This window comes from Falco punctatus (genome assembly GCF_963210335.1).
Source record: "Falco punctatus genome assembly, chromosome: 5".
In the NCBI taxonomy this organism is placed as follows: Eukaryota; Metazoa; Chordata; class Aves; order Falconiformes; family Falconidae; genus Falco; species Falco punctatus.
The window spans coordinates 30,906,929-30,922,684 of record NC_137584.1 but is presented as its reverse complement, the minus strand read 5'-3'; positions in this window follow the sequence as shown (position 1 = coordinate 30,922,684).

Below are 15,756 nucleotides of genomic sequence, written 5' to 3'. Positions count from 1 at the left end.
TCAATGAAGACATTTTTCCTAATATCCAATTTAAACCTCCCCTGGTACAATTTGATTTGTTACTTGGGAGAAGAGACTGACACCCTTCATGCTACAATCTCCTTTCAGGTAGTTGTAGAAGTTGTAGAGAACGATAAGGTCCCCCCTGACCCCAATTTCTTCCAGGCTGAACAACCCCAGCCCCTCAGCTGCTCCTCATCAGACTTGTGCTCCAGACCCTTCACCAGCCCCGTTACCCATCTCTGGACACGCTCCAGCACCTCAAAGTCCCTTTTGAAGTGAGGGGCCCAAAGCTGAACACAAGATTTGAGGTGGAGCCTCACCGATTCCCAGTACAGGGGGACGGTCACTGCCCTGGTCCTGCTGGCCACACTGTGTCTGACACAAACCAGGGTGCTGTTGGCTTTCTTGGCCACCTGGGCACACTGCTGGCTCATGTTCAACCAGCACCCCCAGGTCCTTTCCTACCAGGCAGCTTTCCAGCGGCTCTTCCCCAAGCCTGTAGCTTTGAATGGGGCTGTTGTGACCCAAGGGCAGAACCCAGCGCTTAGCCTTTTTGAACCTCATGCCACCCATTTGGCCTCATCCCATCAATCCAGCCTGTCCAGATCCCACTGCAGAGCCTTCCTACCCTTAAACAAATCAACACTCCTGCCCAGCTTGGTGTCATCTGCAAACTTACTGAGGGTGCACTCAATCCCCTCATCCAGATCATTGATAAAGATACTAAACAGGACTGGCCCCAACACTGAGAGCTGGGGAACACCAATAGTGATTGACTGCCAGTGGGATGTAACTCCATCCACCACCACTCTTTGGGCTCTGCATCCAGCCAGCTTTTAATCCAGCATAGAGCACACCCATCCAACCCATGAGCAGCCAGGAGGATGTTGTGGGAGACAGGGTGAAAGGCTTTACTAAGGTCCAAGTAGACAACATCCACAGCTTTTCCCTCATCTGCTAAACTGGTCACCTTGTCATACAAAGAGATCAGGCTTGTTCAGCAGGACCTGCCTTTCTTAAACCCATGCTGGCTGGGCCTGATCACCCAGTTGTCCTGTGTGTGTATCAGTGCAGTGCTTTATACAATGAAATGATGATCTTGTAACAATCATCACTATGCTGAAGTGTTGAAACCAGTGATGTTTTATTATTGTTGTTATTCTATGTAAATGATAAAATTTTGCTGATAAATATTATTGTCTTCTAATTTTGGTCATATAAAGTTTATAAATTCTGACTGAGCTTCCTGTGTAGCAATTGTAGATAAACAGGTACTTCCAGAAACGAGACAATCTCATGTGCTTTATATCTTTCTTTTATACTTACATTAATTACTTTAAGAAAGAACTATCCAAGTTTTAGAGATCAAACTTTAATACGCCTTATCAATAGCAAATGAATCCTACTTGCTGTTTCTTTGTATTCCCACAATATTTACCTTTATCCTCTGCCATCTCTTCTTTTTCTTGTACATGGTTCCAAGATGGTAATATAAATCAAATAATCAAGTTTTGTTTCAGAAGAGTAGCTATATTTTCTGATGGTATAATCTGCACAGTCACTGCACACACTAAAGAATTTCAGACATCTTAATCATTGGAACAAACTGCCTACTGGAATGGTGAATTGAAGTCTTCATAATCAGAACTTTTCACAGAGCACCATGTTTGGTCAAACAAATTTGGGGGCACAGTACAGGTATAAATGATGAAGGTTTATTGCATGGGATGTCAGACTACATGACTAATTTTTCCTTTGAGCTTTAAAATGATGAATCTTTCTTCATTTCTTTTCACTTCCTCCTTGATACTTAAACTACTAGACTGTGAAATATTCTTCCATCATTTTAAATTCTAATTCATTTTAAATCTTCTTTAAGAGAGACAGCAGAGAAATGGAAAAAGATTCAAGATTTTCAAGATTTTTTTAAACAGATTGCCATTGAAAGAAACCAGTAGGTGAAGTCCCTCAAACTGTTTCTGCAAAAGCCTCAAGTGAGATATATTTCACCTACATTTTGTGCTTTCTTCAGTGACTTAACCTAAACCACTTGTTCCTGACAATGTTACCAGTTTTAAAAATGATAACTGGTCTAAGATAGCTCTTTGGAATGCTTCCGTCAGTAAACTTAAGGTCTTCTCCTGAAGATGATGTCTCTTGGTAACTAGCTAAAATATGTGTCATATCATTCTACCTTTGTCTTCTATTTTTATTCCAAATGGAGCAAGACCAGGCAAGCAGCTATTCTCAATAATGGCTATTATTTTTAAACCCCTGCACATAACCCTCTCATGTCAGAATGATTGGTTTTCACTTGTTTTACAACAACCAGATGCTAGTTATCATGTATTATGATTTCAATTAAAATTGTGTAAAATTGTAAAATGTCTTATGCACCAAACCAAATTTATTTTGATAATATTTTGATTGGGTGACTTGAAAGGTGTGTTTTCTAGTGAACTGAATGAAGAACTCATCTAAGGATTCACCTATGTGGTGCAGAATTTCAGTAACTTTCATTTAAGGGCTATCGTGGTGGCTACCAGGCACCCACCATGCTGCTCTGTCTCTTTCCCTCCTCAGCAAGGCAGGGGGAGAAAATAAGATGAAAGAAAGCTCATGGGTTGAGATAAATACAGGGAAATCTCTCACCAATTACCACCACATGCTCCTGTGCGGGCTCCTTTCCACGGGCTGCAGCTTCTCCCAGAAGCCTGCTCCAGCACGGGCTCTCCACAGGGTATCCACCAGCTCCAGCACAGGGTCCTCCACAGGCTGCAGTATCTATAACTGCTCTGGTGTGGTCCTCCATGAGCTACAGGGGGACAACCTGTGTCACCATGGGCCAACTATAGGGAAATCTCTGGTCCAGCAGCTGGAGCACCTCCTCCCCCTCCTTCCTCATTGACCTTGGTTTCTGCAGGGTTGCTTCGTTCACATTTTCTCTCACCTCTCTCTCTCACCATTTTTTTACTCTTTCTTACACATGTTATCATAGAGTTACCACCAGTGTAACTGATGGTCTCAGTTTTGGCCAGCGGTGGGTCTATTTTGAAGCTGGCTGGAACAGGCTCTCTCTGACACGGGGGCAGCTCCTGGTCTTTTCCCACAGAGGCCATCACTGGAGTCCATTCACTACAAAACTCTTACTATGTAAAAACAATAAACCTAACTTTTTTTAGCTAAAGTTTGTTGCTTTACTTAACAAAACAAAACAGTAACAAAGCCAACAATTTATTTTCTAGTGCACTTTGTTACAGTTTTCTTATTTATCTATAGATGTCATTCATTTAATTTACAATGGTATATTTACTTTTTTATGAAAATCATCTCAGGAAAACTAGATACTGAGTATTTAGAAAAATATGTGCAATAGATTCTTAATCTTATGTATTTAGTCTATTGTTAAAATGAAGTTCAATTTCAGCATATTAGGAGATTCACACCTAAGGATGAAAATTTTTAACCTTTAAATAAGATTCTAATACTTTCTGAATGACAGGTCCTCTGTCCTAACAAAGACACATGAGTACATGGCAAACAGAAGGGGACTGGTTAAAACAAAGTTAAATCTAATAAACATATGATGTTCACCCCACACTACTTTAAAAGGTAATTACATAAATTACTAAAGCATTAAGAATTATATTTAAAAACTTAGTAGCAAATCGGAACTATCCCATGCAATACAGAAGGGGGACAGCCCAGGATGCATCTCTCAAAACAGGATAAGGGAAGAAGTAAGAAATGAGGAACCAAGTATTGTGACTGATTCTTAGAAAAATCATAGGGGTAATCTTTAAACAGACTGTTTACAAGAAGCTAGGTAATGTAGAGCTGATTATGAAAAAAAAGACACCATGGATGTATGTAGATGTAGATTATTATGTGAAACCAGCTTAATTTCTTGCCCTCACAGAACACCTGATCTAGTGGAAAAGAAAAACAGTAAAGGTAATTAATGTGTCTTGACTCTAAAAAGCTTTTTGACACAATTTCAGCAGGCATTATTGTAAGTAAAGAAAAATATAATGGAATTAATCAAGTCACCCACTAGTTGAAAACCTCTTCTTTAAAATCTGGCACTTTCTTCCACTTTGAAATGATGTTTTGATTCCAGATAGGTTCAGGATTAAATAAAGAGTGTAACAAACAGACATATATGAGGTGAAAAAGAGTGAAAATACAAGGCAGTAAACACCTAGCTAGGCAGGAGCATGGCAGGGCCTCCCCCTGAGATCCCATAAAAAAAACAAACCATGAAAACAAACTTTCTACCACATTGCAACATGGAAATAAAGTCACTTTTCAAAAAATAAAATATCATTTTGGAATGTGAATCTTACTCATTAGGCAGAGGAATTATTCTTCTCTGTTTAGTTTAGCGAGTCTTCAACTGAAGTATAGAAGGATTTCTCACTTTTAAAAAATAGTGTAGAGAAATTGGTGAAAGAATAGTAGACAACAATAATGATAAGAAGTTGAGAAAACATAGTCTAGAGTGGGAGGTAAGGAACTAGTTTTGTTTGGGCTGGAAAGGAAAAGACTACTGATATATTAGTGTTTCAGTTTTAAAATTATTTTTATGAATATTTGAAGTCTAGAATTTAATTTTCAACAAATATTTATATTGATTATTAGAAAAATCCTGCTTACTACAGGAGTAACTACACCCTGAAATGATACACAATGGGCTGGGTGGAGTATCTTCCCATACTTATTTCTGAATGGAAGATTAAATATACACCTGTCAGGATAGTTATGAGCTTTGGACAACACTAGCCTCCATGAACTTTGGATATTTCCTCCATCTGATATTCCCTTCTCTGGATATTTCTATGATTTTATGATTCTGTAATTTATAGCTCCTCACTGACAGCTATTTGTGGAAAAGTATGGTTTGGTCTTCAGTCACTGCAGCAAGCGCAGCCATGGGGCCTTACTTCACTAAAGGTGAATCAAACTAGGTGAGAAGAACATAGCAGAATCCTGAAAATTGTTATGATATACAGAGGAGCAATAGCTTTTGAGAAAATTGCTACAGAAGTAAGTTAGAACCAAATCAGATCCATAGTAACATTTCATTAGCAGACCAGAGAGAACTACCAAGAGATTATTTATAATGAGAAGTTAAATTACATGCACCACTGGATTCAAAAACAATCTACCTCAAAAAAAAAAAAAAAGGTATTTTCCATTATAAAATACAAAAATGCTACAGATAACAGGTGAAAAATAGCTGGGAAAAATAGAACTTTTTAAAGAAGCATTAGCTTTTACAAAGAACTTCAGCTCATTTTCATTAAGTTCTAGTAAGTTCACAAGTCTAACTTTTGACAAATGCTCTCTATCACACTAATGTTTTATCAATTAAGCTGTGTCTTCTGGGAGCCTAGAAATTGTTTCTAATGATGTGAGGCAGCAGTGTCTCTTCACTCACAATAAAAGTAGCTTTTATTGGCCTTTGCTAATACCAGTGAGATCTCTTCTAGTTAAAGAAAGGAAAAACATTCAATGCATGTTACTGCAATAAAAGCCTGAAAAGCAGACTTTTGTGGTCCCTAAACTTTTTAATTGCATGTACACAATCTGATGTCATTTTTCCAAGTTGTTTCATATACTATGATTTTAAAACTAAATTTTAAATTTTCTTAATTTATGTACCTGTATTCACCAGTTTTTAATGTCAATACCTACACGTAGGAATACCAATTAGATTTAACTAACCAATAATTAGACCTTTTCTTCTTTCCCCCAATGAGGTAGACATGCAAAATCTTCAAATGTTATACCTTAACACAGTGTGAATAGGAAACAGTAATGATTTTTTTGTTAAATCAGTAGTGGCAAGCTAGAGAAATTGGCAGAAACTTCCACTCAATCCAACCCAATTGGTTCAAGCCAGGCAAAGCCAGCAGTCTTGGAGGAGTTTCTATGTTATAACTGGCTTCCACTGACCTCTCTGAACTAAATTGTCCTAGTTCTGGTCTCGTCTAATATGCAAGTTTTCTTTTGATATTATAAAGGCAAAAAAAGAGGGTTAGTTGTTATTTAGAAGTGGCAAAAAATGATTTTCCAATAAATTAGATGAAAGATAGTGATAGTGTTGGCACCATATAAGATGATATTCCCACATAGTGTTCTGGTTTGCAATCTCGTAATATAGTCCTTTACTACAGGTGACTGCAATGCAGTTGAGGTTTATTTTAAACAAGCCTGGCGAGTGGGGTGGTGTGGGGGGTGTGTGGTGTGGGTGGTGGGGAGGGCTATAGTGTTTGGGAATAATTGCAAGAAAATTATTGCTTAAACTTGAAAAGTGAGATAAGTGAAGTATAATCAAGATGACGTTCCCCAAAACAAACTTCCAAAGGAGTTACTGGGAGAATTTAGGTCTCTTTTACATTTTATTTAGAATTTCTACTATATAACACATATAATACATTTTATGTATTTTAAAACATAGGCAAAGATTTCTTTCAGAAACACACACTTCCTTTTCATTCCTTCCCAAAATCATTAGTCCAAGATTTTGACAGTGTCCATTGTTCCTGCTACTGTTCCTAATTGATAGATTATTTGACGCTTTGAAGAGGTGAAAAAAATGAAGCTAAATGGCTACAATGACGTCTATGCTTGCAAGCCAGAGCCATAGGAAAAAAAACAAACCACAAACCCCACCCTTAAGATTTATTCCTTGTCAGTCATATCTTTGTATTAGCTAGAATGTGCACTCTCCCCTTAATAAGTTACTTTTGTAAGTGCATGTACTATAACTGCAGGGCTCAATTTGGATGTCACTGTGAGTTTCAGTTCCACTTTTCCTAAGTATAAGCCATGAGACATAGACTGATGGAGTGAAGTAATTTTTTCATGTAGGTAAGATGAGACAACCAAGCTGGGTCTCCTACTGGGAATTGCAAAATAGCTCTACTAAAACAGTTAAGGAAAGATGATTACTACTTTAATTTTGTTAGACCCAAATAATAATTGCTTAGCACTATAATATCATGTTTAAACATACTATTTATTAGGAAGATGTCCTGTTCCAGATTTAATGATAGATAGTAAGTTGCAGTTAGATTGTTTAAAAGTGCCATAAACATTTTATGGAATGTAAATAGTACTATATACCTGTTCAAAATAGCTAGCTAATCCCATACTGGACCTTTAATTTAATTTTCTAAGTGAGTAAGGCTTACATAATAGCTCTGTCTTTTTGTCCATCTGTTTCTCTTTACATCTGTCCATTTCCTTTAATAACTTTTGATCTCACTGGGCATTTTCAGATTTGACAGGTGGGTTAAGGTCTTAAGGACAGTAAATTTCTATGAAAAATTAGGTTTCATGAAGTGTGGTTGATGGCTGGGAGACAGGATGTAAATTAACACCTTCACCACGAAAATAAGGCAGATGCAAAAGTTATCTGGGGGTTTTTTTGACCTGCCAATCAGTCTATCATGGCATTAATTTCTCCTAAGCAGCTGAAAGACTTCCTACCTTTGGCTTCAGCTAAGCAGGAATGAAAGAATTAAAGGGGAAAAAGCAAAGGTAAGAAACTGGAGGAAAATGGTGATGCTTGTATATTATTTTTAAAATACTTTTTTTAAAGAAAGAAGATGGAAAGACATCAGGAACACAAAAACTGTAGAAGATAACATTGAGGAACCAGGGTTTTTTGCAGAGGGCAAATAGCTGATCCCTGGAAAAAAGATTTTGTTTTGGTTTGGGTTTTTTTTCAGTCTTCATTTGTTTTCTTATGTAGTGTAGAATACATATACTGTCATTTGACTTTAACTGTACCAAATGTTTGTATGTAGTTAGGTTTGTGAAACCTCCACAGGATATGCAAAGGGGTACATATTTTTCACATGAAGGGTACATATTTTTCACAAAGAATGTGCACTGCCCAACTTTGATTACTACATAAGCACTTTTTTCTCTTTTTAAATGGAAGATATGCCTCCTGAAGTGTAGGCAGCAGAGAATACTAATAAGATCTTACCAAGCCTTTCTTACTTGAGTAAGTGCAAACAATTAGAAAAAAGCTGGGGGGGGAAGACAGATAAAAGCATGAAGACATTATTTTAAGACTTTTTTTTTTTTTTGGCATTATTTTTGTTTCAAATTATCATTACATTGTTGTGGTATTTTGTTCTCTTTGAAAGTATAGTCTTTATTCCGTATCATGTACTTGGTTTTTTACAATATAAGACCATTACTATAATGTAAGACTATTCCCACTGTGTATAGACAATTCCACTTTAACACTTGAAAACTCATAAATTTTTATATAATTTAATCTATTACAGAATGAGCGCTGCTTCCTTCAATAACTGGTTGATTCACTGATGGTGGAACAACCAGTTCCAGATGGGGTTTGACACTGCTAGCTTCTCTGATCACTGGCGATCAAAGCCTGAACAATTCTGACAGCACTTTTTGAACCCAACAGGAATCCTCTCACATTTAACAGAAATTCTGCCTGCATACATCACTAACCAAGAAAATTACATATTGATTCAATGCAGAATATTTGTTTGGGTGGTTTTCAATTCCAGTGAAGTGCTGCTTGAATATGACACTGCACACAGAACATATACAGGTGATATACAATGCACTGCAGAACCAGCTTCACTTTGGTGCCAAAGCTCTTTATGTTTGTACTTCTCACTAACCTTGCTGTACTTTGTCTTTCCATCTGTCCTTATAGTAAAATCAAGTATTCTAACAACTAGACAAGATAAGTAGTAACAAAGATAGAGGGTAATCTGTCATTTTTCTTGCAGTGTGTGAGTATATATATATATATATATAACCTCTCTACTCTACTGTCTGTTCTTACTGATTTTGTTCTTCATTTTGGTTTATAACCTACTGACAAATGTAGGACTTCACAACAGTTCAGAGGCAATCAACAGAACAGAAATATTAGAAAAGTTCAGTTAAAATGGTATAAATATATTTAATCCTTAATGCTCAAAAGTAAAGAGTCAGATCCACACACTAATGGGACCAAAAAAAAAAAAAAAAAGGTTTTGGATTACATATTTATAGGATTACATTATGTCAATTTGAGATGTTCACTGAATTCATGAGATGTTCACTGAATTCATGAAAGCTATTACTTCCTTCTAAGGAAAAATAGATATTTATGCACCCAGATAGCTTGAGATCTGGGGCTTTAAAAGGAAGACACACCAGCTTCTGAGAGAGTCAAGGCAGGAAAGTCACACTGCACATTCCAAAGGAATTTTTCTCAGTACAAAATATCCTGTGTTTGAACACAGGCATTCATATTTTACACTAGTACAACGCATGGGTGTTTTTGACAGATTTAGAGAGAACATAAAACAGTAAATTTCTGATTTGTCTGTCAGTACTATCTATTCAGATGCAATGCATGTGACTCATCTAATTTTAATTAACTAAAGATTAAGCATATAGTCTAAGTTTATCTTTCAGATTTTCTGTTTGTGGTAGTGCATCTCATACCTTCCCCAGCGCCACTCTATGATCTCAGAAATCTCTGTTAGGCCTTGGCCTCTGTGTAATGAGATGGGCAGTTAAGTGTCCCTTGACTGTACCAGCAACTCTCGCACAGCTGTGGTGGGAAGTGGTACTGACCATATCAGGAACATTCCTTTCCTGAATTGTAACCCAAGTGTTACAGTACCACCATCACTGGAATTTTGAAAATTCCAGTAATTACCAACTTAGATGGTGTTCAGGATGGAAATTTATTGTTGACTAAAGCCAATCATCTCCAACCCTACAAACAACAGTCCTAAGTGAGGCCCTTTGAACTCCACTTGACCACAGCAGGCTGCAGCCAGCATCTCCCTCTGAGTGGGATGCCTCTCAGAGCTTGAAAACTCACATCTTCGTGAAGTTAGCAGGACCATCACAGAAAGCTGATGATGGAGCCTGGGCTGATAACCCCACTCCTTGAGACTCAGCCCTTCACCCACTGAGAAATGCAAAGGCATTCAACATGCATATTACATTGAACTCGAGGGGAACTTTTAAGAATTATACCTTCATACTTTTATATATTTATATATCTCTATACATCTATTTTATGTCTGTGTGCATGTGTGTGTGAATTGATTTAGATACCTCATAACAAGCATAGAATGAATGTTACCATCTCGGATCTGTAATTAAGGTACTGTTGTGATTGTAGTAAATCTATAATTATACATGTATATAATGTAAATGTATAATTAAACTATAATTATACACCCCTGATGCCCTTACAGCTCAGATGCCTAATCCTTGACTGAAGGGAAATGAGTATCACACACTCAATCTTTTTTTTTTTTCCCTCTGACCCAAACAGCAAAGAACAATAAATATGTGCAATTAGTATTTAAAGTATAAAATAAATTAGCAATCCTGAGAGCAAAACCTGAAATTCAAGTGTCCCTCTTTCCGTGAGTTAACTGCTTGCTTACAGGATAGTTGTTTCTTTCTGCGTGAGTGAATCTCGAAGTCCTGTACTGAAGAACAGCTTCTATTGGAAATGTCCATCTTGAAACATTTTCTGCTGGAAGATGGAAAGCTAATAAGGGAACACTGAACTGAGGTTTTTCCACATCTTTGGTGAATATTATTCTCACTGCTTTTTAATGGAATGATATGAAGTAGGTCTGATTCAAGGTTTCTACAGAATGCATGGCTGCTTGTGTTCTAGGTGTTGTCTACTTGCATGCAAAATATTGGCACTTCAAATCAACAAAGACAGAGAAAAAATTAACTTCAAGATCTTCATTGGATTTACATGTAAATTCCAAGATATTTGGTTTAGGTGATGACAGTTCTGGGTCCTTGTACAAACAGAACTGTTGTGCTAACAAACTTACTTTGTGAAAATGTGGACATCTGTGGGATGCCGTACTTCTGAAGTCTTTAAACTTTAACTTTGGCATCTATATCTGCCCAAATTGCACTTTAGTCTCCTAAATCCTTTTGTGGATGTCAGTTCTTTACAACTGGTTTTTTTTAAAACACTGGTCACTGTTTTTTCTGGCCACTCTGTGCTGGTGATGGTTAAGCACCTTCATCAACTGTCACATAAGGGCCCATGTGCAATAGTTTTGCTTATATAACAAAAAGGTTTTTCAACTTGTAAATGACATAATCTTGAGGTAGACCCTTAGAATTTAATAGCATTTTCCCTAGTTCAGGGGGTGATACCTTTTGAACAGGTTGATATGCATCAGGAAAAAAACCCCAACAGCAAAGAATAAAATAACAGAAAGTGTTGACAAAGTTCCACAAAATAGGAAATTTGGTAAGGAAGTTGTCCAAGGCTGTGTATGGACCAAACGTGCTTCAAACTAATGTCAGGACTCTATAAAAATATAACTATGCAACCATTCCTTCTCTTAGGAGTTCTTTTATTGCTAGGAGCTACCGTCAAGATTTTCTGCAGGAGCAAGGGGGTTTTAGTGAGTATGTTGAAAGGGGTCAAGATAGAAAGAGATATGTGCTGTATGACAAGGAAGCCAGAGGGTAAGAAGGACTTGACTTCTGGTTTCTCCTGCTCAAAAGTGCCAACTGTAAATTAATAGAGCTTGTTGCTATTTACTACAGAATGGTTCTAGGTGAGTCTGCAGTTGACTGCCTTAGAAAAGCAGTTTTTTCACCTATATCTCTAAAATGTATGTAGCCTGGTATATAACAACCTCTGTCTTGGCACTGGCCCAGGGGATGAGTGATGTGGAATGGCATGGTTTGCTTCCATAGTGGCAAAATCATCTTTTCTCCCCAGTATGGAAGGACCTTCTCCAAAGTGTCCAGTGGGAATGATCTCTAGCACATGCTGTGTCCTGAACTAGCCTGGGGAGCACCAACTGATCTGGCCAAAGCCATGCCAAGGGGCACGCTAATATATGCAGGGTATTTACATCAGACAGTGGTCAAACCCATGTCTTGGCCCTGTGCAGACGAAACCAGTAAGATACCTTCCACATCACTTCAGGTCTGAGGTTAGAGGTAGTTTAGGGTCTCTTTCTGGCATCTCCTGGCAAGCTTTTAAATCAAGTTTACCATGTAAGTTTTCCATTTTCTATGAATCTGAAAAACAAAATAAATAGTATGTAAATGTAATTGGTTTAACATTATTATGTAGATATTTTTCATTATACTTTTCAATCACAACATAGTTATTGCTGGGCAAGTCACACATTTTGCAAGCACAGTAAAACAGCAGGAGAGGTTTTGAGTTAGACTTTTAAACTTTAACATTCTAGCGATGTTTAAACAGTTCATGTCACTTTGAATAGGTTAATTAGCAGTTACTGATTAGCAAGGATAATTGTTATGTTAGATGTAACTAATTTACTGATATCTGCATTAGAATGTTTAAAAAGGTATTTTTCATAGAGTTCAAAATTTTTTAAATATATAATTATCTTAAAATATCATATTAATTTTCTGGTTACTATCATAATAACAAATTTTCCCCACAAGATAAAGACAGGGTAACTGGTCAAAAATACATTTCTGTGAACCTAACAGCCATTTAGAATATACATATACATATACATATATATATGAACAGACAGTATGCTGCAGGCAATACTTTTGGCTTGGTGGTATAAGGCCAAGAAGCTATCTTTTATCATATCCAAGTATGCAAGTACTATAACACTGTCCACCAAAGAAAACTCCACAGTACTCGCCTTGTTCTGGTTTCTGCTACTAACAGCATTTTACTTCTGCTTTCTTTCACCACAGGTGTAACTGCTTTAAAAGTAGCCTCTAGTCAGATCCCAAATTTTTTTCATGGCTTTTCTGATGGAACTACTTTGAAAATTAATTATAGAATGCATATTTATGGATGTAAATCTCATAGGAGACAAACAGTATTGCAACCTTGTAGCAGTATTTCTTTCTTATTTCTTTCTTCTTTATTACATGAAGGCTCTGAGAACCAGTAATATCTACAAATATTAGTATCTAGGGACCTAGAATAGAATATTATTTACGCTCTGTCAAAAATCGTACTCCTGTTAGCTTTCTTTTATTCAATTCATACTTAAAACTATGCCTTTAAATCTGCAAATAAAACTCAAGGTTGTGCCCAAGTCAGATTTTATGAGTGACTTCAGCTAACTGTTGAAGTTCAAACAGTGCAAAGAGCTAAACTCACAGGGAGTGTTGAGAGCCCTTCCTTTCGTTTCTCTCCAGAATGGGCACTCCTGCAAGGAAAAAGCTAGTAGACACCACATAGCTTACCTTTGCCAAGTTCTCCTACTAAATGTCAATAGGTAGAAGAATGACAGTTCGGTCATAGATAAGACTATCACCATTAAAACAAAGCCACAAAGATCTGGACTAAAGGACAGAAAAGGTCAAGAATCTCTGTGCTTTGAAATAATGATTATAATATAGCTCAGAGTCAGGTCAAGTATGCTGACACATGAGCTCAGGCTGCCTGGTTTAAAGGGTGCTTGCCTCGAGCAGTATGCGCATGATCATTTGCATCACTTGGGCAATTATCCTTAACAGTACAATCCAGCAAGTGTAATTGTATTTTTTTTTCCATATTTTTTCACTGTTTTTATATATAATATATGACCACCTTGAGACCAAAAGAAATAATGACTGGATTTTCTATGATTTTTCAGGCCCAAGACTTGAGATCATGTGTGAGCTGTCAAACTACCAGAATGACATTTTTATACTACAGTAAAAATGATCCAAGTTAGATGTGTTAGGAAAAATCACAAGAGTGTGTGATTGGAAGCAATGCACAAGATTTGCTGGGATAGTGTTGTAAAATATATAGGTGAATGGCATCACTCGGGGTATGAGAACTTCCATATCACCCTTAGAAACCGTGTCAGGAGTGAACTATCACCAAACTAGCACCTATTCCAGGGAAATAGTTCATTCAAAAATAATGCCAGGGGGTTAATATGTTGCAACAGGGAAGATCAAGAGAGCAAAAACTGGGAGGAAATTGAAGAGACAAGTTATTTGATGTTGAAGTTTATATAGTGACAATTCATGATAGCAAACTGTGGAACACAAGGAGAAAAACCTAAGTACAGAAGGACCAATCCAAAAAATGTATGGGGTTTTTTTTGTGAGTAGCTTAATTTTAAGTGGACATAATTTTCTAATTGAAACCCATTAAAAACCAGATTACTTCAAAAACAGCAGAGTACCACATCCAAAATGCTGAAGCTAACTCATATTTGAACCTGAAAATGAAGAACGTAACAGTCCGTGGAGCTGAACAGTCTATCTTGGAAGCAAAGGAAAACTTGAAGGAAATCAGGTATGGAAATATTCAGGCTTCTAAATCCCTTGCTAGCAGACAGAAAATTGTTACAGGAGGATAAAGCCATTAGTCAGTCCTTAAAGGATTGAGGAAGGAAAAGAATGATAAAGCAAATTGAACTATTAATGCTCTTTAATTATACCATTTGGTTATTAATTGTAAATTATTCATTTGTGTGATAGTGTTTAATAATGTATCTCAACATTTTGAGTCGTTGCATTTTTTAATACATATTTTTAGATGGGGCAATTTTAATGATTCTCTCCTGGGAATCTGTTCCACTGAGACTATTAAGGGTGTTTCTAATGTAGTTATTTTTCCTTTTGAAACACTTGTACTATGCTTCAGCACACGTCCATGCTCCATGCTAAAGATGTAGATATTAACAGACTATCTAATGAAAGATTACTGCACTGTTACAGAGGCAAAAATTCCACCAGGAAAACTAATGTTAGCTCTGCTGTCTGGACCGAATTTGGATTAGCATACTTGTATTCTGCCTATCTAAATTTGTCCTGCAGGGGATAAAACAGGAGGTTTAGTTTTCAGTCACTCAGGCTACAACCTCATTGAGAACAGAAGCAAAGGTGCTAACAGAGCTAGTTATGAGGGAATCTGAAATGATCACATATAACTGTTTATCTAAGAGTGACTGTACAAGCCAATGTAAATAATTTACCAAAATAATGACTATAATGCAATTAAGGAATTGTCTTTAAAAGTCTAACAGAAGGAGATTGATAATGGTCATTCAGTAATTGTGCTGAATTTGTATCTCTGTGCTTTTGCAATTTTGCTGTTATTTACACGACTTAATTTTATTCCTAGGACATAGAAATTTTTATCACCTTTCCCAACAGGAGGAATCAACATACAGTATGCACAAGAACACATTTCCTCAGGGAAGCCTATGGCACTGCTGCGGTTGGGATATGGGTTATGATCTTCTCCAGAAGGGTGTGGGCCTTGCAGCTAAATATCTGCTTATAAACTAGGTTTTATTCTCTTCTCCTGAGGTCACCTCAGGTTTGAACACACCTCACAGTTTGTTCAGATCTATAGTCCAGAACGTCCCCTAATCCTCCAATACAGGGCAATTGCATACACACTGCCTACGGTGCACGGCACCTGGCCAGTGCTAACTTCAAAGTTGTGTGTGAGGATTTTGTGAATGAATTTTGGATGTCTCAAGCCAAAACTGAACCAGGCACCATTTTAACAATTTCACATAACAGGGAATATAGTTCATAGCATGAGTCATTCACCTAGAGCAGTGTAATTTACTACAGCTGGCACAGCCTAAGAGATTAAGGGAGAGGAAAACCCTGAAATAACTGCTCAAGCATTCAGTCATCCCTTTCACAAGGAATGAGAGAACTCTGAAATATTTCTATTCAGATATTATCTATTTTCAATTATAGGTTACATAATCTATAGTAGTACTACTCCAAACACAAAAC